This window comes from Macrotis lagotis, chromosome 1, assembly GCF_037893015.1.
Source record: "Macrotis lagotis isolate mMagLag1 chromosome 1, bilby.v1.9.chrom.fasta, whole genome shotgun sequence".
Taxonomy (NCBI): Eukaryota; Metazoa; Chordata; class Mammalia; order Peramelemorphia; family Peramelidae; genus Macrotis; species Macrotis lagotis.
The window spans coordinates 815646794-815673302 of NC_133658.1; the positions used below are offsets into that span (position 1 = coordinate 815646794).

Below are 26509 nucleotides of genomic sequence, written 5' to 3' on the forward strand. Positions count from 1 at the left end.
GAGCTTACAATCTAAAGGGATCAAATGAGATAATAATCTCAATGCAATATTACAGCAATAAAGGGCTTAACTATGCAAATAATAATTGTTACAATTATTATTACAACAAATACTGTTGTCCTCTTTACTGCTTTGTTTTAATATAGGCAGCTAAGTGACACAATGAATAGAGTACCCCAGCCTGGAGACAGGAGGGACTGAATTCAAATCCTGCTTCAGACATTTTCTAGCTGTGTAACCCTTGGAAAATTGCTGAGCCTGCCTGCATCAGTTTCCTCAACTGTAAAATGGATAATGTTAAACAAGGACACAGGGATGTGATGAGAACAAATGAGGTATTTATAAAACCAGGTACACTACAGTCTCTTCAAAAATGCTTGCATCCACCTTCAAAGTGCTAACCTAATGCTACGTTACAATGACTACTTAGTGGTTGAGATGTACAATGTTGAGCCAACTCTGCAGCTTGCTATTAATGAGAGAGTTCTGTATGTTTACTCTCTTCTCTTCTGAGAAATTCTGTCTTTCATGGGAATCCCCAATCCCTGACCATTAGACAAATTTTTATTGACTTATCAGTGCCTCATTTGGAGGTAGTTTATTTTAGAGAATAAGTGGGGAGTAAGTGGGGAGAGAGAAAACAAAACACCAGAGCAAAGGAGCATAAGGAGCAAAGGAGAACAATTAAACACCAGAGCAAAGGAGAATAATTAAAGTAACTAGCAGGTAGTCATGAACTAGTAAGCTGAAGGGAAAAATACATGTTTTCCCAGCTCAACAAAGCTTCAAACTAGCAGTTACACTGAAAGACTGTGTAGTATCAATCTATTTTTTGAAAAGGCAACATACAAGGTTCACAGTAAACATACTTTTGATACAATACTAATTGGTACTTACCACCTTATTTCACAGCATGACAAAAGGGTTCCGTATCCCTCCTTAACAATTATCTTAGTTAATTTGCAATGTTTTGGGAAAGGGAGGGGGAGAGAGGAAAGAAGGAAGGAAGGAAGGAAGGAAGGAAGGAAGGAAGGAAGGAAGGAAGGAAGGAAGGGAGGGAGGGAGGGAGGGAGGGAGGGAGGGAGGGAGGACAGATTATATGGGGATCCAAATATAAAATAGTCCCTACCTTCCAAGAACTTACATTCTAACAAGAAAAGATAATACATAAAAGGAACTAAAAGGGGATTGGGGAACCCAAGGATAGTAAGGTTGCTGTTGAGGAGAAGGAGAAAGAAAGCAAATGCACTGGATAGGAATTGAGCATGACTAGGACTTCAAATGAACTGGCATTCTGGGCTAGGGATTCACCAATCAGGAGAGTCAATTTTTAGGCTGTAGCATCTCTAGAAAATGAATGAACATTATTCTCCTTGCCCTCATCCAAAAAGTTATCAAAGGAGATTCTCTGTGGGTTTACAGAGCCTTACTTTGTGATCCATCCCTGAAATATCAAGTTCATCATTATCTTCAGTCAAGGATGGATAAAATTTTCAGTTCTTCAAGGTCTTGCCATGGCACAGAGGTTATCCTGGGTTCTCAAAAAAAAAGTTCCTCCTTGGCCAACTTGATTTATCTCTGGGCCACAATTTCTTCACTTGTAAAAGGAGGGTAGAATTAGAATACTTCTAAGGTCTTTTTCAACTTCAATTCTTTTTTTTTTTTTTTGGATTTTGCAAGGCAATTGGGGTTAAGTGGCTTGCCCAAGGCCACACAGCTAGGTAATTATTAAGTGGCTGAGACCATATTTGAACTCAGGCACTCCTGACTCCAGGGCCAGTGCTCTATCCATTGTGCCACCTAGCCGCCCCTCAACTTCAATTCTTATGATTCTATAGTCCTACAAGTAGCTGGAAAAGTTTCAAGTCTTCGGTGCGGTGTGCACCTGTTATCCAAAGAAAAGCCTAAGTAAATTTGGAGAAATATGTCAACAAATAGTAGTCACCAGGTAACATATTTTTTTGGCAAAGTAATTCATGTCTGAGGAAGGGAAACTTACCCAAACAGAATCAGATGCCAAAAGTATTTGAAGCAGGTTCTTGATAATTAGATTAGCCTAAGAACCTTTTGCTCACCTGATCATTTCAAGGTTAACTGAGAAATCCTTAGCTGAAGGACCCAACACTAGAACCAGAATGACCGGGTAGGTCAGTTCAGTAGGCTAAAATAAAGCTAAGGTCATTCCTCCATGGGTCAATTGGTTTGTGCAAAGAAATATGCTGCCAAAAAGCTACATCCTTATATCTAGCCCAATTCTCAAAAGTAGATCAGGGAACTCATCATCATCATCATTATCATCATTAGAAATACAATTCCAAGTGTCCTTCAGATCAGAAGCATCGACTTTATATTTAAAGGAAAACTGATCAGTGGGTCATGAGGGAACTGATACTATTTTATCCATCCTTTTATCTACACTTTTGGCTCCTTCTTCACTTGTTTTCTTTAAAAAATAAGCTTATCTTCTGGTACAAAGGTTGGTACTTGGGGATCAAGAAAGTGTCTCTAATTCAATTCAATTGGCCAAGGATATAAATTAAACACAACATACTTGGCTAGAGTACTAAAAATTAAAAGTCAATCTCTGCTCTCAAAGAATTTAAGTCAAATAGGAAGAATACAACACATTCACAAATAAATATAAGTATGACTTTGGATAACCTCTGTCTGCCTCAGTTTTCACATCTGTAAAATGGGAATAGTAATAATGGCATCTACTTCCCCGAGTTATTATGAGAATGAAATATTTCTAAGCACTTATCAAATCTTAAAGCTCTATATAAATGCTACCTATAATTAAAATATGACAGGTACAAAGAAGGAATCCAAATGAAATACCATGGGAAAGTGTGAAGAAGGAAACACTGGAGAGACCAATAAAGGTTTCATGGTAGCAATTGAGCACAGACATGGATTCTAATACTGAGGAAGGAGAGAGAGAGAGAATGTTCTACCAAAAGGCCTATAAGAATACATGGAAATGAGGAAGAGCAGAATGAGAATCTTTTTATCTAAGCCTTCAAACTCCATAATGCATCAATTTGATTTAGAAAGGAGAGAATAAATGTAATGAAATAGTAAAAATGAGACTGGAAAACTAGATTTGAAGTAGAATGTGGAGAGTCCTAGATATTTTGTCTGAAGATTTCTTCTAGCCAGAAAGCTGGCATGCTAAAACATGCATATTGATAAGGTGATTTTGGCAGCTGTGTTGTATTGGAAAGGGGGTAGTCGTTCATGATTAGAAGAAAAAAAACACTTAACAGGATATTTTCTTTTTTTTCCAAACAGGGAGATAGTATTTATTAGCACTGCAATGTAAAGTTTTTAATTTCCTTGTTAATTTTGCTTTTAGCTTAATGCATGATTAATAAGGTTATTTATTAATAAGTTTATTAATTGATGTTTCATTTTACTTTTCCAATTACAGGTTATGGATGTTTTTCAACATTCATTCACTTGTATATTTATAAGTTATACATTTTCTACCACCCTTTTTTCACACTCCCCTCCCTTGGCCAGTAATCTAGTAAACGTTGTCCATGTACTTTTGTGTTTTGTGTTAACATGTTTATATTATATATTAACATATATACAAACACATTTTGTAGATGAGGAATTAAGACTAAGGGAAAAGAAAGAAAACTATGAGAATGGAAGGAAAAACATAAAAGTTTTTAAAAAGTGTACTTAGTATCCATTCAATTCTGTGGTTTTGTTTTTTCCCCCTCTGGATATGGATGACAGTGTCCATAACTGGTCCCCCAGGGTTTCCTAGCTCTCTGAACTACTAAGAAAAGCTGCATCCATCATGTTTGAACAACTCACAAGGTCAATAATGTGTAAAATGTCCTCTTGGTTCTGCTCAGCATCATTAACAGGATATTTTCTTCAGCAATCAGAAACAATTTGGAGGAAGAATCAGATGCTAGGGACATGTGAAAATCAAAGAATCAAATTGTTTAAATTACAAGGGGACTTAAGAGATCATATAGTACACCTGCCTCTTTTATAGAGGACAAATTTGAGACAAAAAGATGTGAATCATAAAGTGACATTCATCACAGCCCAAGGCTAGAGTGCCTCAGACAGTAACAGCTGGGAACAAACTTAGAAACTGAGTCTCCTGAATCACTGAATCAGAGGCCTTCTATGTTTATCTTTACCTGAACAAAAATCCCCATTACATCATCCATAAAACTCTCTAATGTACACATTGATCCCTATCCAACTCCTGAGTTGCAATTCTACATCAAAAACTGCCTACTAGACCCTGGAGGGCAGAGTACAAGTCTCTTCTTAAAGCCTTTATAAGGGACTCAGAATTTCCAGTCAGTTCTTCATTTGCCACCGGATTCTTTGCTTGGTTTTTTCTCCATGAATATCAGTCCCCATCTTACTCTCATTCTACCCCTAAATACACACACACACACACACACACACACACACACACACGCAAACATCATGTACCCTTGGACATCACTACCATCCCTATCAGTTTCCTTTTATATATCATCTTCCCCCATTAGATTGTAAGCCCCTTGAGGTCAGGGACTGTTTTTTTTTTATTTGTATCCCCAATGCTTAGCACAGGGCCTGGTATGGAAATTTATTTATATGTTAATTGGTGTCTCAACTCAATATGTCCAAATTAGACACCCCCCCATCTTCTCCCACTCCCCAATGGCCTTTTTCCTAACTTCCCTATTGAAGGTATCACTTTCCTCTTTCCAGTCACTCTAGTACACAATCCCTAAATCATTCTCTTCCTGTTTTCACTACTCGTTTGCTTCCCTGATATGGAAGCAGCTGTCAGGTCCTACCATTCCTGCTTCCAATACATCTCCCATAGACATCCCCTTCTCTACACTCACACAACCATCTTTTCTAATTCAGGAATTAATTACCCAGAGGCTACTGAAATTGCCTCCAAATTTGTTTCTCTGCCTCAAATTTTCTTCATCCCAATTATTTTCAGATAAATTCCTGCCTGCAAGAGGTCTTTCCCAGTCTTCCTTAATCTTAGTGCCATCTCTTAGAGAATTGGCTCCATTTATCCTACATATATCTCTTTGTCCACAGTTGTGTCTGTGTTGGCTCACCCATTAGACTGAGAACCCCACTAGATTTGAGACTTGTCTTTCACTTTTCTTTGTGTCATTAGAGCTTGGCACAGTGTCTGGCAGATAGCTAGTTGGCTGGCTAAAAAAACTGTCTCCATCATCTTCCCTCTCCAATCTATCCTCCACACTTGATAATTCCAATCATTACTCTTATTTTTGCCCTCTGGGGTCACAAATTTAAACCCATCTTAAATATAAGTACCCTTCAAATACTTAGAGACGGTTATTTTGGCCCCCCAAGCCAGAAGTTCTTAACTGAGGTCTGTGCACTTCAAAGAATTTTAAATATTTTGACAACTGCATTTCAATATAATTAGTTTCCTTTGTAAATCTGAGTATTTTATTTTATGCATTTTATAATATTCTGAGGTGGGAGCAAGTTGGTATAGTAGACTAAATACTGGACCTGGAGTCAGGAAGACCTGAATTAGAATCCTACCTCAAACACATACTAGCTATGTGATTCTGGGCAAGTTCCTTAACTTCGCTAGGTCATAGATGTCTTATTTGAAAAATGAGGATAATATTAGCTTACAGGGTAACACTTATAAAATGCTTTGCAAACTTTGTACTGATAGGGGTCAGTGTAACACTGATATAAGAATATGTTTTTAAGTAAATTTGTTTTCACTCAATTGAAAATGTAAAAATCATTGTTGGCTTGCAGGCTCTAAGAGCAGGCTAGAGTTGACCCTCCAGTCTCAGTTTCTTGACCTCCTTTTACAGGAGAAAGCATTTATACATCATATATGTATATATATATATATATATATATATATATATATATATGTGTGTATGTACATATAGAGAGAGACAGAGAGAAACACACACAGAGACAAATAAACATAAATATTCAATTCTTATTCAAATGCTAATAAATAAATAAATGCTAGAAGGAGTCTGTGGGCCTCACCCACAAAAAAAAAGGTGGGTGAACAAGACCCTTCTCTCTCCCTTCTTCCTTCTCTCTTTCTCATTCTGGATCCTATTCTTCAATTATTATAACCAAAGATGAGACGCACAGATTTTTCTTCTCACTATACAAAATTCAGACTGATCAGATTAATAACATAATTTTAACCAGTGTGTGAAAACATGCAGGATACCAAAGCCAATCCATTTCTGTCTCTCAATCATATGGAGAATGTTGTACAAAATGTTATGCCAAGTACTATAGCTTCCCAAACTTTCCTATATGAAGGAAAAAAAATTACTAACTCAGTGACTCTCCCATGAGGAATTTCTCTGAAAAGAAGCAAACTGTTCTTTACAGTCCCATGACAGCAAAGACAAATAAATGGAAACTTTTTTTCAGAACAGGAGAAGGATTGTAATGAAGAATAGCATTTTAAGAAAATCCTCTGGTCATGTAAGAAACAGATCCCTTGTATCCATAACACATAAAAATGACAAGTATAAACCAACATTTAATACATGTTTGAGACTATTCTAGGATTTAGAAATTGATGGAACTGCAAGAATCATCTGATCAATCCCCTCATTTTAAAGATAAGTAAGCTGAGTCATACAATCACAACATTCAGAATTGGAAGGTATTTCACTGGCCATCAGATCAAATCTTCACCTAAACAAAATCTCATCTCAAGATACTTAATATGGGATTCTGCAACATTTGTTTGAAGGTTTCCAATGAAGGGGACCCCATTCACTGCCCCAGGCAGCCCATTCTACTTTGGGATAGGTCTGCTTGTTAGGAACATTTTCCTTACATGAAGTCTGGATTTGCCTCTTTGAAACTTCCATAAGTTGCTCCTAATTAGGCCCACAGATGCCAAACAGAACATATCTCATCTATTGTCCAAAGACAAGCCCTTCAAATACTTGAAGGAAACTTTTCTATGCCTCCCTCCCTACTCTTTCACTCAGGTTAAACATCCCTAGTTCCTTCCATCTATGTGGCATAAATTGATGCCCTTTCACCATTGTGGTGTCCTTCTCTAAATGCTCTCCAGTTTCTCAGGGTCCTTCTTAAAGTGTAGAGTCCAGAACCAAGACAGAATCTAAACAAACAGAGTGCAGGTGATTTGTTATCTTTCATTCAAATCTCACACTTCAAAACCCAATTTGGGGGTTTCTTTGCAGAGATACTAGAAATAGTCTTCTCTTTCCTTCTCCAGCTCATTTTACAGATTAGGAAATTGAGGCAAATGGGTTAAGTAATTTATGTGGGGGCTCACATAGCTACTAACATAAACCACCCGCATACCCACAGGTGGTTTATGACCTCCTAATTTCTGTAAGTTCTCTTAAAATAGCTAAAAAGTGAAAGATATTAAATAGCAGAGGCAAAATTCAAACCTATGTTTTTTGACTCTATACCTTGTCTTCTTTCTCCTATACATATTGACTTCCTCTTGTAGCAGGAGGTCAGCAAATCACAGGCCCTTATGGCCTATGAACCAATAATGACTTCTGCATTTTTCAAATACAATAAACATTTATTTAAAAATATAAAAACCAGAGGGCAGAACCAAGCTGGCAGAGTGAAAGCAGGAAATCCCAGAAGCTTTCCCCCGACTTAGATCACTCCAAAATCCTTTTAAAATGATCGTAACCAAATTCTAGAGTGGCAGAATCCATAGAAAGACTGAGTGAAACAATTTCCCAGTCCAAGAAAACTTGGAAGATCCACTAAAAAGGCCCACAGCACTGGTTGCATCCTGCACAGGGTACCTGACTCCATGGCAGTTATGGCAGTTTCCAAATGTCTCAGCCCAAAGATTGCCAGGGACAATGTAAAACTCAGTGGGATAACTCTGTCACGCTAGTATGTGAGCAGAGACCAGTCCAGTGCCAGCCTCAGTCCATACTTGGCCCCCAGGACCAGGAGTAGGGGGCCATCGGACAGCTCAGAGTACTCAGGCCACAGATGATAAAGGGGTCAGGGCAGATTGCAGAGATCTCTCTCCTATCTGTCCGTGAGGCAGGATTCTATGACTCTGCCCAAACTCAGATCCAGATTTCAGCCTGGGGCCCCAGTCTTAAGAAAAGGAGCTTTACTGCTGGAGTAGAGCAGGGACCCTCCTCCGCTATCTGTCCCTGAACCCAGATTCTTTGACTTTGCCCAAACTCAGATCCAGGTTGCAGCCTGGGACCCCTGCCTTAAGAAAAGGAGCTTCACTACCAGAGTAGAGCAGGGACCCTCCTCACAGCTCCAGGGTAGAGGGGAGTGCTTGCGATCATCCACAGACCAGAGTACTGGCCAGGAGAGTGGTCAGAGTCTCTCATAAGATCATGAAGGAATTGAGGTCCTTTGGGGTATATTTCCCTAAAACAGCTGCAAAACCTCAAAAGTTTGATACAGTGTGTTCTTCACCCAGGAAGCAAAGCTCCACTTTAACAAAGACCTAAAATCAAATCATAGGCTGAGGAAATAAGACAACAATAGAAGGAAAAATATTCAACATAGAAAATTATTTTGGTCCTATGGAGGATCAAAATACACATTTAGTAGGTAATAAAGTCAAAGCTTCTGTATCCAAAACCTCCAAGAAAAACAGGAATTGACCTCAGGCTATGAAAGAGCTCAAAAAAGATTTTGAAAATCAAGTAAGGGCGATAGAGGAAAAATTGGAAAGAGAAATGAGACCAATGTGGGAAAATGATGAAAACCAAGTCAGAAGTTTGGTGAAATAGATACCAAAAATAGTGAAGAAAATAACATCTTAAAAGCCAATTTAGGTTAAATGGAAAAAGCAGTCTGAAAGGTCAATGAGAAGACTGCCTTAAAAAGCAGAATTGGCCAGATGAAAAAGGAGATACAAACACTCTCTAAAGAAAATAATTCCTTCAAATGTATAACAGAACCAGGGGAAGCTGATAACTTTGTGAGAAATTAAGAAATAATAAAACAAAACCAAAAGAATGAAAAACTAGAAGAATGTGAAATATCTCATTGGAAAAAATAACTGACCTGGAAAACAGATCCAGAAGAGATAATTTAAAAATTATTGGGCTTCCTGAAAGTCATGACCAAGAAAAGAGCCTAAACTTCATTTTTCAAGAAATTCTTCAGTAAAATTGCCCTGTTTATAGAAGCACAGGAGAGAGCTGAATTTGAAGATATAATATATTGTAAAAATGGAATCAATGGCTAAAAGAGAAGTGTAATGGGAGTAAGATAAAGGGGAGGTAGAATAGGCTAAGATATTTCACATAATCAGATATTTTTTATCACAATGAACTATTGCAATGATATGGAAGGAGGGAAGGCTAGGGGGAATGAGGGAACCTTTGCTCTCATCAGAGGTGGCTCAGAAAGAAAACAGCATATATACTCAATGGGGTATAGACATCTAGAGTAAAAAGGAGGAAAGGGGAACAGGGGGAAGGGGGGGATGTGAGTGATGGAGGAAAGGGTGGACCATGGGGGAGATTGGGCAGATATAACACATTTTCTTTTTAACTTCTTGCAAAGGGCTAGGATTGAATGGCCTGTCCAGGACCACAGGGCCAGGTGATTTCTGGGCCTAAAGAGTGGTATGTGGGATCAGGACCTCTTGACCTCAAGGCAGGTGATCTGTCTGCTGTGCCATTCAGCTACCCTACAGCACATTTAAGAAGAGGGACAGAGTGAAAGGAGAGAGAAAATATAGTATATGGTAGTGGGGAAATACAAATGGAGGGAGTTACAATCAGCAATGGCAACAGTGGAAAAACATGGAAGTAGCTTTTGTGATGGAATAATAAAGAATATGATCCACCCATGACAGAGCTGGAGGTACTAGAGCACAGACTGAAGTGCAATTATTATTATTATTATTATTATTATTATTATTATTATATTATTATTATTATTATTTTGGGGTGTTGCAGGGCAAATGGGGTTGGGTGACTTGCCTGAGGTCAAACACAACTGGGTAATTGTTGGTTGTCTGAGGCTGGATTTGGACCTGGGTACTCTGGGCTCCAGGGCTGGTGCTCTGTCCTCTGTGCCACCTGGCCACCGCTACTATTATTATTATCATTATCATCATCATCATCATCATCATCATCATCATCATCATCATCATTATTTTGGTGTGGTTTTGGTTTTTGCAGGACAATAGGGTTGGGGTGGCTTCCCCAAGGTCACACAGCTGGGTGATTGTTGCGTGTCTGAGGCCAGATTTGGGCTCGGGCGCTCCTGGCTTCAGGGCCGGTGCTCCATCCACTGTACCACCTGGATGCACCTATTATTATTATTTTTATTTTTATTTTTTTCTCTTTATTGCTCATGAGGGTCTATATTTGGGGGGAGGGGTATTATGTTTATTCTTAAACAAGAATATTTTACTTATATAAAAAATTATAAAAAAATTATATAAAAAAATTATTTGTACAAAAATATAAATAAAGAAAGAAAGAAAGAAAATTACCCTGATATCCTAGAAGCAGAGAGTAAAATAGAAATTGAGGAAATCTACCAATCACCTCCTAAAAGAGGTCCCAAAATATAATATTCCCCCAGGAATATTATAGTCAAATACCAGAACTCCCATGACAAGAAGAAAATATTACAAATAAATAATGAAAGATTTAGCAGCTTCTACCTTAACAGTTTGGAGTACTTGAAATATGATATTCCAGAAGGCAAAAGAGCTTAGATTACAAACAAAAATCAACTACCCAGCAAAATTGACCATCCTCTTTCAGGGGAAAGGATAGAACATTCAATGAAATAGGGGGCTTGTTTCGGACTTTCCTATTGAAATGACTAGAGCTGAACAGAAAGTTTGATCTCCAAGTTTAGGACTCAGGTGAGGCATCAAGAGGGTGGATGAGAAAGGTTAACTAAGAGGAAGTTTATAATGCTGAACTGCATGTATACCTGCATGGGAAGATGATACTGATGACTCATATGAACGTTTTCATTTATTAGGACAGTTAGAAGGAGCATATATAGACAAGGCACAGGAGGGAGCTGAATATAATGGTATAATATAAATTTATTTATATTTTTATTTTATATATTTATTTTATATTTATATGTATAAATATGGAATTGATGGGCAAGAAAGGAATATAATGGAAGAAAAGGAAAGGAGAGATAGAATGGGCTAAGTTATTTCACATAAAAGAGGCAAGGAAAAAGCTTTTGCAATGAAGTGAAAGTGAGGAAGGTAAGGGGGAGTGAGTGAGTCTTCTCTCTCATAGGAAGTGACTCAGAGAGGAAACAACATGCACACTCAAGTATAGAAATCTACCCTAGAGGACAATAGGAGAGGAAAGCAACAGGAGAAAGGGGACAGGGATGAGGAGGGGGTGTAGGGGATAGAAGGGAGAGAGGATCTTGGGTGAGGGTAGTCAGATACAATATACTTCTGAGGAAAGAAAGAATGAAAGGAGAGAGAGAATAGAATAACTGGGAGTGATGAAGAATAGGATGGAGAGAAATACAGCTAACAATAGTAGCTGTAGGAAAAAATATTGAAGCAATTTCTCTGATGGACTTATGATAAAAATGTTATCCAACCCAAAGACAGATTTGATAGTATCTGAATACAGACTGAAACATACTTTTTTTTCCCTCACACTTTATTTTTCTTGAGGTTTCTCTTTCTTTGTGGGGTAGGGGGTATGTTTACTTTTACAACATGACTATTGTAGTAATATAAAAAAAATTTTAATAATAAAAATTTTATAAAATCCATTCTAAGTTCAATGCTGTACTGACCCCTCTCCTACACCTTATGCTCTCACAACCATATTATAAATTTTCTAGATCACAATGGAAGCTTTAAATACAAATGAAATAAATATAGTCAGTCTTCTGGTGATTGAATTATTCAGATTTATGTTGGAAAAACTAGACATGGGTGGATGATAACTTTGAGAGGACATATTAAACACCAATTATTTGGGAGCAGGGGGAGAACTAGAAATTAGTAAGGGTGCTGAGGAACCAAGAAAGACTTCATGTAGAAGGTGGCAACTGACCTAATATTGAAGGAAACTAGGGAGTCTGAAAGGTGAAGGTGAGAGGAGAAAGTGTCTTCTAGGTAGTAGCACAGTCTCATCAAAAACACAGAGATAAGAGAAGCAGTATAGTGTATGATAAACAGTAAGAAAGCCAGTTTAGTTAGACTGTAGAATTTGTGAAGGAGAATATTAAGTAATGAGTTTGGAAAGATAAGTTGATATTAGGTTGTGAAGGATATTAAATGGCCAGATGAGATGTTTATATTTGACCCTAGAGGAAATAGGGAGCTATTGAAATATATTTGGAAGGAGAGGAACATAATCTGAAGAACTTTATGAACACTTTAGCAATAGTGGGAAAGATGGATTGGAGTGAGGAGAGCCTTGAGGAAGAAAAGTCAGACAAGAGAAGATGAGGGCCTCAAACTAGGGCAGTTGTTGTGCCAGGGTTAAGTAGGAAAAATCTAGAGATGGAAACAAAATTTGCCCCTGATTTCATATATACATATATATATATATATATATGTATATATATATATATACATATATATATATATATATATATATGCCATAAGTGAAAATGAGACAGAATCATACTGAGGTGGTGCGATGTGTAGAATGCCATCCTTAGAGGCAAGAAGAGCTGAATTCAATTTAAATGCCCCTCCCCCACACACTTCCCAGTTGTGTGACCTTGGGCATATCACTTAACTTCTGTTACTATACTTTCCTCCTCTATAAAATGAGGATAATAATGGCATCTACATCCCAGGATTGTTGTGAGAATCAAATGAGATCATTATAGAGCAGTGACTAGAAAAATAGAAAACACAATATAAATGCTAATTTCATAATTATTATCATGTCATTACATATCTACTAAAATGTGCATGGAGCTCTAGAACTGGTAGCACCGAATTCATTTATTTTGTCAATATGTTTAAAGTTCAACAACCCATGTAGTTTTGTTAGCTACCTATTTAGAAATGTGCTTGGATGAATGAAAAAACCATGGTATAGGTCTCTGAATCAATTGTTATGTTAGTCATGATGCCATAGCTGGACTACATCTTTGCTCCATTTCCCATCGGGTAAAAAAATAAAAAACGAGTGTTAAAACTCACAAATGAGACACCACCCCTGGCCTCAAAGTCCCCAGGGCCACCCTTTTTTGCAGATATCTCTCAAAATGGCTAATATCAATACTAATTCAAATCAGAGAATGTAAGAACTGGAAGAAACCTTGAAGACCATTTAGTTTCATTTAATAGATAAGGAAACTGAGGCACAGTGAGGGAAAGTGACTTTAAGATCACAGGGAATTAAGGACTAGAACCTCAGATCTCCTCAATTCTGGTACAATGTACTTATTTCTAGAATATTTCATCCATCTATAGCAGCTAACAAAGAAGCCCTGTGGTCTTTCAAACTGAAAGGTTGCTGATTGTCAGTCTAGGAAGCAGGACAGCTTCATATGAACCCTAGCTTAAGAACATACTTGCGATCATGGGTTGGTCAATTGAAGAAACTGTTTCAGGTCCTTTATCTAAAAAGGAATAATAATAATAATAATAATAACAACAACAAAGCATTTTAAAGTCTGTAAAGTGCTTTTAAATGTTATCTCATTTGATCCTCACAACAACCCTGAGAGATAGATGGTATTATTATTTCTACTTTATAGATGAAGAAACTGAAGCTGAGGAAATTAAGTGACTCACCAAGGGTCACATAACTAGTAAGGGTTTAAGGCAACATTCACAAATCAGTTCTTCCTGGATACAGTGGATGCACTGATCTACCTAGCTGAATGTGGCACAGCAGGTAAGGTGCTGACGTTGCAATTGGGAAGACATGGATTCAAGTCCCACAGAGTGCACATGCCACACACACACATATACATGCAATGCATATACACACAAACACATACACACATACACACACTCACACACCCTGTGACCTAAGTCACTTAATTTCAGTGCCCCAGAAAACCTCTATAAATTAATAGCAGTTGCCAATCTACACTAGTAAAAAGGGGTTCCTCCTTGGGAATTCTCAATACCATTGAGAATTACAGATTTGGCTTTAAAAACACAAAAAACTCTTTCATTACTTGGTGGGCAGGTCGGGGGGAGAGGAGGAGGAAGGAGGAGGTATAAAGAATATCTTTTATAAAAGTAGTAGGTAAATATATGTGATTATCATAGGAATAGGCATTCTGGATTAAGCAATTACCTAGAAAAATTTCTGACTTTGAAGTCCAAGGATCTGGATTCCTATGTTACTATGTGGGAAGACTTTGGTCAAGACTCTTAACCTCTGGGCTTCAATTTATTCAGGTGTAAATGTAAAGACTGGACTGGATCCCCTGGGTACTATAATTCTATAAACAATGAAGCGGGGGAAAAAGCTCACATTGTTCCAATGCCTTCTTCCCAATCAATCTTCCCATTTCCTCTGACTTTCTAAAAGGGCTAGAAATGGAGAAGGAAGATTTTTTTTTTGCTTGTTCCACACCTGGAAAACTGTGCTTAAGCAAGTCTTATAACTCAGGCTAGTAACTATAAAGAATATAGAAGAAAAAAAATTAAGGAATTGGGGAGTGGAAGGAGAGAAGACATTAATAGCCACCAGCAAGCCCATTTAGTTTTAATCTACTTGATTGAGAGATAGATTAGCTTCCATTTCTCAGCATATCTTGCAATACAATTTATCTGGAACCCAAATTAGAACAAGGTAGTTAAACTAATATTCCATACAACTTAAAAGTCAGTATATCTACAAACTCATGCTGACTAATAACACAGACCAAGAAGTCAATGGCTCAACCTAGAATTCAAAGAAAGCATTTTCCTTCTTTTTGTCCCACACTCTGTTTGAGTGAAGGTGTGTTCCACACTGGCCCATCAAGTAGGATGACCAGAACTCACTATGCTTCTTGTTGTTGGATCCTTTTGGTTGCATTCAACTCTTCATGACTCTGTCTGGAGTTTTCTTGGCAAAGATACTGGAGCAGTTTGCCATTTCCTTCTTGAACTCATTTTACAGACAAGGAAACTGAGGAAAACATGGTTGAATGATTTGCCCAGGATCATACAGCTAGTGTCTGAGGCCTACTTCAGATCCTACTGACTTCAGAACTGTCACTCTATCCACTGCACCACTTAGATGGCCTTGTATCCACCAAATAGGTACTAGTGAAACACTAATTTTAAAGAAATGCTAATGAGACAAAATGCTGGACCTGGAGCAGGAGATCTGAGTTCATATCTTGATTCATTGTTGACTTTGTGAACTTGGGCCAGTGACTTAAACTGTCTGCCTCATTTAATTAGCATCTACCTCCCATGGTTGTTGTGAGGATCAAATGATTGCTATAACATTTGTAAAATGCTTAGAAAAGTGTCTGGCACTGGAGGAATTTGAGGAAGACTAATTTCCTTTCCTTTCCTTCCTTATTGATCATGGAATCATAGGAGATGGATTTGAAGGCAACCTCAGCCACTATGTAAGTTCTCTGGGAGTAGAGGTGGTTTCATTTGTTCTATTTGTATCTTGAATTTCTTGGACAATAGTTGCCACACAGTGGTGTTTAATACTTGTTGACTGATTAATAAATAAAATAAGGGGGTTGAACTAGGTAACTTGTAAGATCCTTTCCAACTTTAATGATCCTGAAGAAGTGTGAAAGCTACTAATGAAGATTCCATGAACCCAGTCTCTACCACTCTATCAAGTTTCATCTCTCTGCATTTGGACTAAATGTTTTCTAAGGACATTCCAGCATTGGTACCTCCTAATATGATCCTATGAAAATGAAATTCGCAGAATATTGGTTGGACCAGACCCGGACCCTGGGACTTCTAATTCCTTAGTCCAGGATTCTTTACATTACACCAACAGACATCTTGCAAAATCATCTGCTGATAGGATGAATGAAATTATGGTGTAGGTTGTACTCCCTGATACCATAAATTACCATTGTCCAGAGTTTTAGAGTCAGCTCTCAGCAAAATCATTCTGAAAGTTGGGAGTTAGTGTTAAATTTTTGAAGGAGAAATACTATGAAAAACTAATAGATATTCAATGTTGATTCCTGTGATTTTCCAGTTTCCAAATTCCTAGGAATGGGAGTAGTGGGGAAATAAAGGAAAGAGAGCTAATTCATTAACTAACTGCACTTAAAACCTAAAATAATAAAGTTAACTCAACTGTAGAAATGATCTCTGTTTTAAAACAAAAATACTCATGCATATACACATAAACAACCCTATAGAGTCTATTTATACCACAGTGCATAAATAAGTGACTAAACTCGCCAAATAAACTCACTTTACCCAGAATACTGCCTTCTCTAATGATCCCTAGTCAAATCTCATTAGGAAAAAAAATTTATTTTTTTTAAATTATGCAAAAGTGGTTCGGTTGTAATTTACCATTGTAAAATTACATTTTATTACACTTGCTTCTTTAGTATCAATCCAAGGTCATTCTAGGTTTGAACTATCTATGCCCCCAACAAAGTTTGCTAGTTTTCAACATAGATAATAAAATAAACAATTTCAACTTTGTAGCATTCTCATCTTCTCATTGAAATAATACTATCAAACTGTTAAAAGAGCAGAGAAACAAATAAAAACCAGATTCAAACACTCCAGATGAAGAATCTCAGTCTCTTTTTCTTCTCATTTTAATCTGATTCCCAATCCAAACCGATCCCTGATTACTATAGCCCTCCATTGCACATACACTAATATTTTAAATTATAGAATTTAAAGTTGCACCTTAGAGGTCATTTTACCTAGTTGTTCCTGATTTGTAGGCCAAAGACCTTGATATGTCTTCAACAATTTGTGCAGTCATCTCACTAAATGACTCATTTGTATTTGTCTAATAAATGTTTTCTGAAGCATGAATAAATGCCTCTTGTGTGGATATATTATTTTTCTTTTTAAACATGTTTTATTGATATCTTTTTTCATCATCATAGTTTTCCCCAACATCTCTCCCATTCTCCCTCCAGAGTCATCCCCTATAACAAGTAGTATTTTTTGAAGACAGAAAAAAGAGGAACAGTATAGCCAATGAATACATTAATGAAGTCTAAAAAACATATGCAATGTGCAACACATATACATCTCCCACTTTCTTGAAGGCTTGGTTGGGATTATCTTTACATATCATTTTTTTCAAGCTATGCTGTCTTTATAATTTTGCAACAGCTAGGGAATTTTATTAGATGCTTCAAGATTAAAATGGGTAGCGGGTTTTATTAATTTGTGCGGATCATTTGATATCTGACAGATTCATAGTATATCAAGACTAGAAAGAACTTAGATATCTGACTCTATGACCATGGGCAAGTCATTTAACTTGAGTTTTAGTTTTCTCATCTTTAAAATGGGAAAAATATTTTTGCACTTTTTATTATGACAAAAGGATTTTATAACTGTAATATGAATTATTACTATATAATAGAATGAACATAATGAAGTTTTCATGTGCCACAAAAATGATGAAGTTAATAGTTTCAGAAAAACTTGGAAAAACTTGCATGAACTGATGCAGACTGAAGTGAACAGAACCAGGAGAACAATCTATTCAATAACAGCAGCAAAGAAAAGACAACTTTGAAAGACATGAGAACTCTGATCAATACAATGAGCAACCATTGTAAATAAACTATGCTCTCCCCCCTCCACCCTTCTGACAGAAAGTGATGGATTCAGGCTGTATAATGAGTTACAAATTTTTTAACATAGAAAATAAGGGAATTGGCTGTGCTCAACTATGCAAATTTTTTACAAGATTGTGACTTTTCCCCCCTTTTAAATAGAAGGATGGTAGGAGGAAGAAAATATTTTTTAATTGAATATGAATTAAAATAAATAAATGAAGGCAATAAATATGTGTTGACTGAAAGCAGGAGAGAAGTCTCTGGCATGCAATAAAAAGAGGAAAAATACAGAAGATCACATCTCAGTCTACAAACAATCTCTAATCCTCTCTTCCTAACATCTTTTTTTCTTTTGATATCCAATAATATTAAGTGTAGACTTAACTTTGAAAATATATAAACTAAGGGCAGCTAGGTGGTGCAGTGGATAGAGCACTGGCCCTGGAGTCAGGAGCACCTGAGTTCAAATCTGGTCTCAGACACTTAATAATTATCTAGCTGTGTGGCCTTGGGCAAGCCACTTAACCCCATTTGCCTTGAAAATACCTTAAATATATATATGTATACATATATATATATAAACTAAGTTCATCTAATTTGAAAATTTTAACTATAGAACTGACCCATATGGTTATATACATATAATATTATATATATATATATATATATATATATATTAAAGATGACCTAAATCCTAGCAAGGCATTCCCATAACAAATCTAATTGGCCTTTGGGGGGGAAAAAGTTTAGTCTGACCTTAAATATCCTTTCTCCTTCTCACACCCCATTAGACAATCTAAAAATAGCCAAAGCATTTTAGTTCAAATTGCCTGTCCTTTAAAGGAAATGAGATGCAAGAAGGCACGCTGGGGTCATCACCCCACACTTGCCATCACAATAAATTCTCTGCTGTGTTACTAACATTCTGCCTCCAGAACAAGGCTGACATTAGCAAAATTTGCACTTCTAAACTCAACCCACCCACTCTGGAAAAAAAAAGTAAATGGATACATGTATACAGAACATGATCACGACTTGTGACCTTTCTCTGACCCTCAGTTTCCCCATTTTTTCAATGAGGGAACTAGAGAAGCCGATGTCTAAGGTTCCTCCTGTCCTTGACTGATAAGTTAGATCTGTTAGCTGATACCTGTGAGAACTGGGAGCTGTCCACAGCTGAAATGCATCAGACAAAGAAGAGGTACAGAATGGACATTCCAGACCAAGTTTAAATGCAAACAGATATGTTTTCTGATCCATAAAATGGGAATAAATCATATACCTACCTTCCAGGAATATTGTTAGAATAAAATGAGATCACATTTTAAAGCACTTTGCAAATATTAAAAGTGTTTATATACATATATATATATATATATATATATATATATATATATAAATGCTAGCTATTTGTGTTCACTGAAAATGAGAAAAAATAGTATGTGAATTCTCTTTCCTCATGGTCAGGCCTTATTGCACAACATGGGCTGATGAAACCTACTCTGGACTCAGATTGCTTCCTATCCTCCCTTTGGAATTCCATTAGTTTCATTTCCCAAATATTCTTTCCATACTTTTGTACAAAGCTCAAGCCTCAAGCCCCAATTTGTTTTCAATTTAGTGTCTGTTTTTTCCTTACCTGGCTTTGAACATGGTAGAAGGTGCCTCTTGCAATTTTCCAGTTCTGCCCTCTGACCCAATTCCAAGGAATTGGTAACCAAAATACTCATTTAAAAGGCATATACACCTAGTAAATGATATTATATCAATAATGAGACTGTCAAAAGTGAAGAACTAACCTAATAAGCAGAAACTTGTATGCCAGAAAGAATGAAATTATAGTCCCAAACATGGATAATATAAATGTTTATAAATAGGTTTGTGTTACTGGGAAATAACCCCAAAAGGAAAAAAATGAAATGATGTTCAAGGCAAATCTGAGACCTGTTTTTGCCAAGTATACTTTGAGAGTTGGGCCCCCAGAATTTCCTCTCAAAATAATGACGATGAAGGTTTTTGTCCTTCATTATGGAAGAAGACCATGACATGAGGGAGATAAGCACATGATTTGAATTTGAGTGTGGAGGTGCTGTGCTAAGTCACTAGTTTCACTCTTTCCTCCAGAGTCATCTGGGTCTAGTGGTCAGATATGAATCGGGATGTGAGGCAATCAGGGTTAAGCGACTCTCCAGGGTCACATAGTAATTGTCAATTGTCTGAGGTCAAATTTGAACTCAGGTCCCCCTCACTTCAAGACTGGTGCTCTATCTACTTCACCACCTGTAACTAACACCTCAACTGTATTCCAGAAGATAAAACAAAAAATAGATGATTCACATTGTCTTTTGAAACATAAGCATGTATTTATTATGAAATCTTAGCTGTGCTTCAAGACACAACTGAAATGCTACCTCCTCCTAAGCAGAATTTTGGTTATAGATTTCCTGAGCACTTATAATTATCATGGGTATTTTTTTGTATATGTGCCATATTCTCCTAAATAGGTTATACATTAGGGTTGGGTAGGAAATCATTTCATATTTATCTTTGTATCACTCCTAATTACCTTATATAATGCCTCATACATAGTGGATGCCTAATTGGGAGAGTGCTGGTATATATTTAAACAACTAATGCTGCAAAAAGAAAAGAAAATGCACATATTGTGCACTTTTATGTTTAATCTACATTATTAATATTTTCTCCAATATTTTGTTAATTCTAGAATGTAGGAATCAAGCCCTGATTTACAGAATTTTTCCAATTTCCAAGATATAAATGTTCACATTGAAAATTTAACAATTAGCTCTATGTTAGAATTGGTAAAAGTATACTCTAGGTTACAATGTACTTCCGAGTCCAATGCTCTTGTAATTAGAGCAGTTGAAATATAACAGTCAAATATTTAATTTTTGCTGCTGAAAAATTCTTTGTCCTCTGAGGACATTACTAAAACAGATGTCATTATGTATCATAGGATCGTAGGATCTAAAGCTAGGTGGAACCTCAGTGGTCTTTAACTGGACCCTCAGTTCAGTTCAGTCATTTTTCAGTTGTGTCTGACTCTTTCTAACTCCATTTTAGGTTTTCTTGGCAAAGATACTGGGGTGGTTTTTCATTTTCCTTGTCCAGCTCATTTTATAGATGAGGAACCTGAATCGGACTGAGTTAAGTGGCTTGTCTACAGTCAGGCAGCTAGTAAATGTCTGAGGCCAGATTTGAATTTAGTAAGATGAGTCTTCTGACTCTAGGCTCAGCATTCTAGTCACTGCACCACTTAACTGCCCTTGAAATATTTAAATTGATTTGTCTTAGATCACATCAGTGGTTTAGTAGGATAGCAGCGATTTGAACCACTGGACTCTGGTTCCAAATTTAGTGTTTTCATTCTACCATAAAAATAACAGAACATAATCAAAAAGGGTTTCACATATCCTCTAACCCAACTCATATCTGCTCAGGAATCCACTCTGCAACATCCCCACAAGTAGTCAACTAGCCTTTGCTTGGTTTGTAGTCGCAGTAAGAGGGAACCTACTCTATCCTAAGATAGCCAAGTTCTAGTTGCATCATTTACCAGAAGTAGGCTCACTGGTCTGACTGAGTATTTTCTCATCTGCACAATGGACAAAAATAACACTTTCATTGTTAACTCCACAGGGTTGTTGAGAGCAGATACTTTGTAAACATTACAAATATATATATATATATATATATATATATATATATATATATATAATATATACATATATATATACACAAATTATACATGTTTATGTGTATATACATACCCCCATGTATTTGTCTACACATACATGTCTACATATACATATCCACATATACCTATGTTCACATATTCCTATATCTAAGCACACAGACATATAACATACATATAACACACATGTAGGTGACTCAATGGATTGAGTGCTTGCCCTAGAGTCAGGAAGATCTGAATTCAAATGCAGTCTTAGAACTTTACCAGATGCATGCCCCTGGGCAAGTCACTTTTTTTTTTTAGGTTTTTGCAAGGCAATGGGGTTAAGTGGCTTGCCCAAGGCCACACAGCTAGGTCATTATTAAGTGTCTGAGACTGGATTTGAACCCAGGTACTCCTAACTCCAGGGCCTGTGCTTTATCCACTGCGCCACCTAGCTGCCCAAGTCACTTTTAATTCTGTTTACCTCACTTTCCTCATGTGTAAAATGAACTGGAAAAGGAAAATGGCAAACTATTCCTAATATCTTTATCAAGAAAATCCCAAATGGAGTGATGAAGAGTTAGACACAACTAATTGATTAAACAACAAAAATGTCAATATGTAAGTAAGTGGATTCCTGGGCATGAGTTGGAGAAAAAAACAGACTAGGAATGAGGAAATCTAAATTCTATCTAAGCTGTGTGACAGAGATATTGTATGACTCTGGGCAAGTTGATTCTCTCTCAGTTCAGTTTACTCATTTGGGAGGGAAAGATAATACCTGCCCTGCCTAGGTAGTCACAGGGTTGTTGTCAAAGTCAAATAAAGCACAGATGTGAAAGTGCTCTGAGAACTAAAGAACTTTTACAAATACAATGAAATATTACTTCCTTTTGGGAGGAAAGGCAGTGTCTGCTGCTACTAATATGGGTAGTTTCTGACCCTCAGTTTCTTTATCTGTCAAATAAGAATAATAGCACTATCAACTACATTCACAAAGCCTTCATTTCCTTTTCTGCAAAATATGGATAGGAATATTTGTCATGGGATGAGATATTTAGAGGTGAAAAGAAATTCAGAAGACATTAAGTTCAACCCCTTCATTCTACAGATGAGAAAACTGCAGAGCAGAGAATTAAGTGACATCTGGGATCCCACAGCTACTAAGAGTCTATGGAAGGATTTGAACTCAGATCTTTCTGACTTCAAGTCTACCCATCACACCTAATTACTTCTGTTACAGAGTTGAGGGGAAAGGTCTTTATAAAATATTTCTCTCTGTGTATGTGTGTGTGTGTGTGTGTGTGTGTGTGTGTGTGTGTGTGTGTGTAACAATCTGAAGTATGATTATGGTGGGATACTTTACCATTCAATAAAATTTTCCCTTTTTGAAATGCTAACTCCAAATAATAGAGAGAAATGTACAAAAAAGGGCCATTTCACTAATCAGAAGAATCTTTTTATTAATGCTAGTGTTAAAAAGTTTATTACCTTACTGGACTGGTAAAATTAGGTTTTTATCATATGTAATGAGGAGGAAACATTTCTTTTCAGTAATTGCTTTGAAAGTATTTTGACCAGGTGAGTACCCACCCAGTCAAACTAAGTGGGAGATACAGGACAATGTATTGGCAAGAGAACAGGAAAATGTAGTTTGAAGAAGTACTAAGGAGACGTATCCACCAGGATGGGGGGGGGGTGTAGAAGAAAATTCATCATTCCTCTCTAAGCTATAGTAAGAATGAGTGAATTAACATACATAGATGTTAAGGAGAATCCTTATCTAGAAGAAATTAAAATGTTTAGTCCCTACAGATTCCTTTTTTCATTATAAGAGCAGAAGCAAGAAAGTCAGGTTCAATTTATTAAAGGCATATTCTTCCTCACTCCCTTCACTGTTGAGCCAAGTAATTCTATTATTATTCAAAATAGTAACTTCTATGGACCCTGACACTACTGGCTAAAATCTGTCACCTCACACATCGAATAATGCTATCCAAAACTCACCCATACTTTCCCATTCCATTCTTCACCTTGTCTTATCATAATTTTACCATAGAGAATGCATCCAACATGGGAAAAGATGCTATTATTCTACCTAGACAAATAAATTTTTATCAAATTTCTTTATAACTAGAGGCATTGTAAGATGAGCACTAGTCTCTGAGCTAGCATCCTCATATATAAATTAGATAATATGTAGTCCTTGCCCTATATGCCTCACAGTGGTTATGATAGAGGTGTCATAAGTTGGCGTGTCAAAAGGTGCACTGCCAGAATACACCCTGAGTACATTAAAAAAATTCAGTAAGGAAGGGAGAGAGGAAGGAAGGAAGGAAGGAAGGAAGGAAGGAAGGAAGGAAGGAAGGAAGGGAAAGAGGGAGACTAGATTTAGAATGAGAGGACCTGAATTTGAATCCTTAACTTTATGATTTTTCAACTGGACCTTGGTTTCTTCATTTATAAGATAGAAGTGGGGCAAGTAGGAATAAATGATTTCTTAGGTCTTTTCTAGGTCTAAAATCTCATCTTGGAAGTCATATTGGTTACAAACATTACAACAGTAACTACCAACACTGTCCACTGCTAAACACCAGTGTCTGAGAAACACATATTTTATCTTATTTGTAAATCATGACTCATTTGAATGAATCAAGACAGGCTTCTGGATAGAAAAAGACAAAGTGGGAGGTAAAAAGAGTTGATGTGGCCAAATGAACACCCACACCCATTCAACACTATAATCACAATGAAGGAAAAGTGACTTCATTGTGTACCACCTAAAACCTGGAAGGCAAATAAATGCACTAAGTACTAACCAAATTTGGTCTACAGAATACAGTCTTCCCTTCAGAGAAATATTTTTGCAATCTTAATGGAAAATGGTATGGCAATAGTTAAACACTAAAAATTTAGGATGGTACTACTTCAATAAATGTTAAAAATAAACCTCTGAGCTGTCATTTTTCCCTATCCTCTTTGATGATGGTAGAGCCAAACTGGACTACTTTCATTCTTGTAACTTGATCCACCTTATTCTGACTCCAAAAACATGGATATTTTTTATCACACTGTCCCCCCAATGACTGGCAAATATCTCCCAGCTGTCTTTACCTATTAAAACTCTTCCCAATCTTCAAGACTTAGCTCGTGTCATATCTTCCAAAATGCCATCCCTTATTATATCCTCCAGGAATGATCTCACTTTCCTTGGATCTCTTGTTCCAAGATCATCAATTTATTTATGCCTTCCTCCTATGCCCATTAGAGCTCATATATAGTAGTAAACACATTATTACAAGGCACTCTCTTCTATACATCACTTTCTACCCATGAATACCCTTAAGTTAATGAATCAGAGAATCTAGTAAATCTTATGTCATTTAAAAAAAAAATCTATCCTTGTCCTGGTGGTCAAATAACTAGCTTTGCTCCTTTACTTGGTAGAGGCAAAGAGTCTATCCTTTGGTAAGATGGTATGGTTGCTCCAGGATTCCCCTCTTCTCTTTCAATAGCTCAAGTGGACCTTTACCCAGGAGAATTGTGGAAATTAGTATCTAGCTAGTTAAAACTTAATTCATGCATAACAAATACTCAGCCCAGCTCTTCTCAAGATTCTATATCCTCAACTGCACTCAAGAATAGCAGTTCTGTGTTCAAGTTTTCAATGGCAGATTCCCTCCTTAGTAACTCAGTAAAAGGTCAGCCAAGGAGTGATATACTAAATTGCTGAGGATCTCTTCAATCTTGGGTCACTAGTAGCAACCTGATGATCACAAATATAAAGCTTTGATCTCATAAGAGAAAGTATTAGGGACAGCTAGGTAGCACAGTGGATAGAGCACTTGCCCTGGAGTCAGGAGGACCTGAGTTCAAATCCAGCTTCAGACATTTAATAATTACCTAGCTATGTGACCTTGGGCAGGTCACTTTACCCCACTGCCTTGCAAAAACTAGAGAGAGAGAGAGAGAGAGAGAGAGAGAGAGAGAGAAAGAAAGCACTAGTCCTACACCTTGCATTCCATAGGATGCAAATGAATGCTTGCGGAATTTCTTCCAGTCCTCAGAGGAAGAAAGTTGTTATCTTCCTTTAGTAGTTTTAATTGATACTACTAGATTTAGTTGAAACACAATTAAATAATGGCCAGAATTTGCAAAGGAGAAAATAAAAGCTATCCATAGTCATATGAAAAATTGCTCTAAATCATTGCTGATTAGAGAAATGCAAATTAAAGCATCTCTGAGGTACCACCTCACACCTCTCAGATTGGCCAATATGACCAGAAAGGACAGTGATCAATGTTGGAAGGGATGTGGGAAATTTGGGACACTTGGTGGAGTGGTGAACTGATCCAACCTTTCTGGAGAGCGATTTGGAATCATGTACAAATGGCAATAAAACTGTGCATATCCTTTGATCCAGCAATACCCCTACTAGATCTATACCCTGAAGAGATCATGAAAAAGGATAAAAACATCACTTATACAAAAATATTCATAGCAGCTCTGTTTGGGGTGGCAAAGAATTGGAAAGTAAGGGGATTCCATCAATTGGGGAATGGCTGAAGAACCTCTTTAGTAAAAAAAAAAATCAATATGGAAGTCAAAGACTCTCAGAGTATATGATATAAGATATGAATGTGATGGAACAATATTGGATATGAATGCGATGGAACACTATTGTTCTATTAGAAGCCAGGAGGGATAGGATTTCAGAAAAGCCTGAAAAGATTTGTATGAATTGATGCTAAGAAAAATGGGTAGAAGCAAAAGAACATTGTACACTGTAACAGCAACATGGTGGCAATGATTCATCTTAATGGACTTGTTCACTCCATTAGTGCAATAATCAGGGACAATTTTAGGGTATCTCTGATGGAGACTATCATCCAGAGAAAAAGCTGTCGAGTTTAAACAAAGACCAAAAATTATCACCTTCAATTTTTTTTTAAAAAAAATGTCTTATGTACTACATAATTTTGCTATCTCTAATATATTATTTTTTCCTCAAGGATATGTTTTTAATCTCTCAAGGCATTTAATTTTGATCAATTTACATTGATCACTTTACAATGTAAACAATGTAAAGAT

At 36.8% G+C, this 26509-nt stretch overlaps 1 protein-coding gene across 10 annotated transcripts in view; it reads right to left on the reverse strand.

Annotated features, from left to right (window-relative positions):
- SYTL2 (synaptotagmin like 2) overlaps positions 1–26509 on the reverse strand; it is a 137438-nt gene that overhangs the window by 91693 nt on the left and 19236 nt on the right. The window contains exon 1 of one of the 10 annotated variants that reach the window (XM_074217033.1): positions 3829–4162. The exons of the other annotated variants lie outside the window; for them this stretch is intronic. The gene's annotated coding sequence lies outside the window, so the exon portion shown is untranslated. Of the gene's footprint in view, positions 1–3828; positions 4163–26509 lie in introns of those variants that run through there. 10 annotated transcript variants of the gene reach the window in all.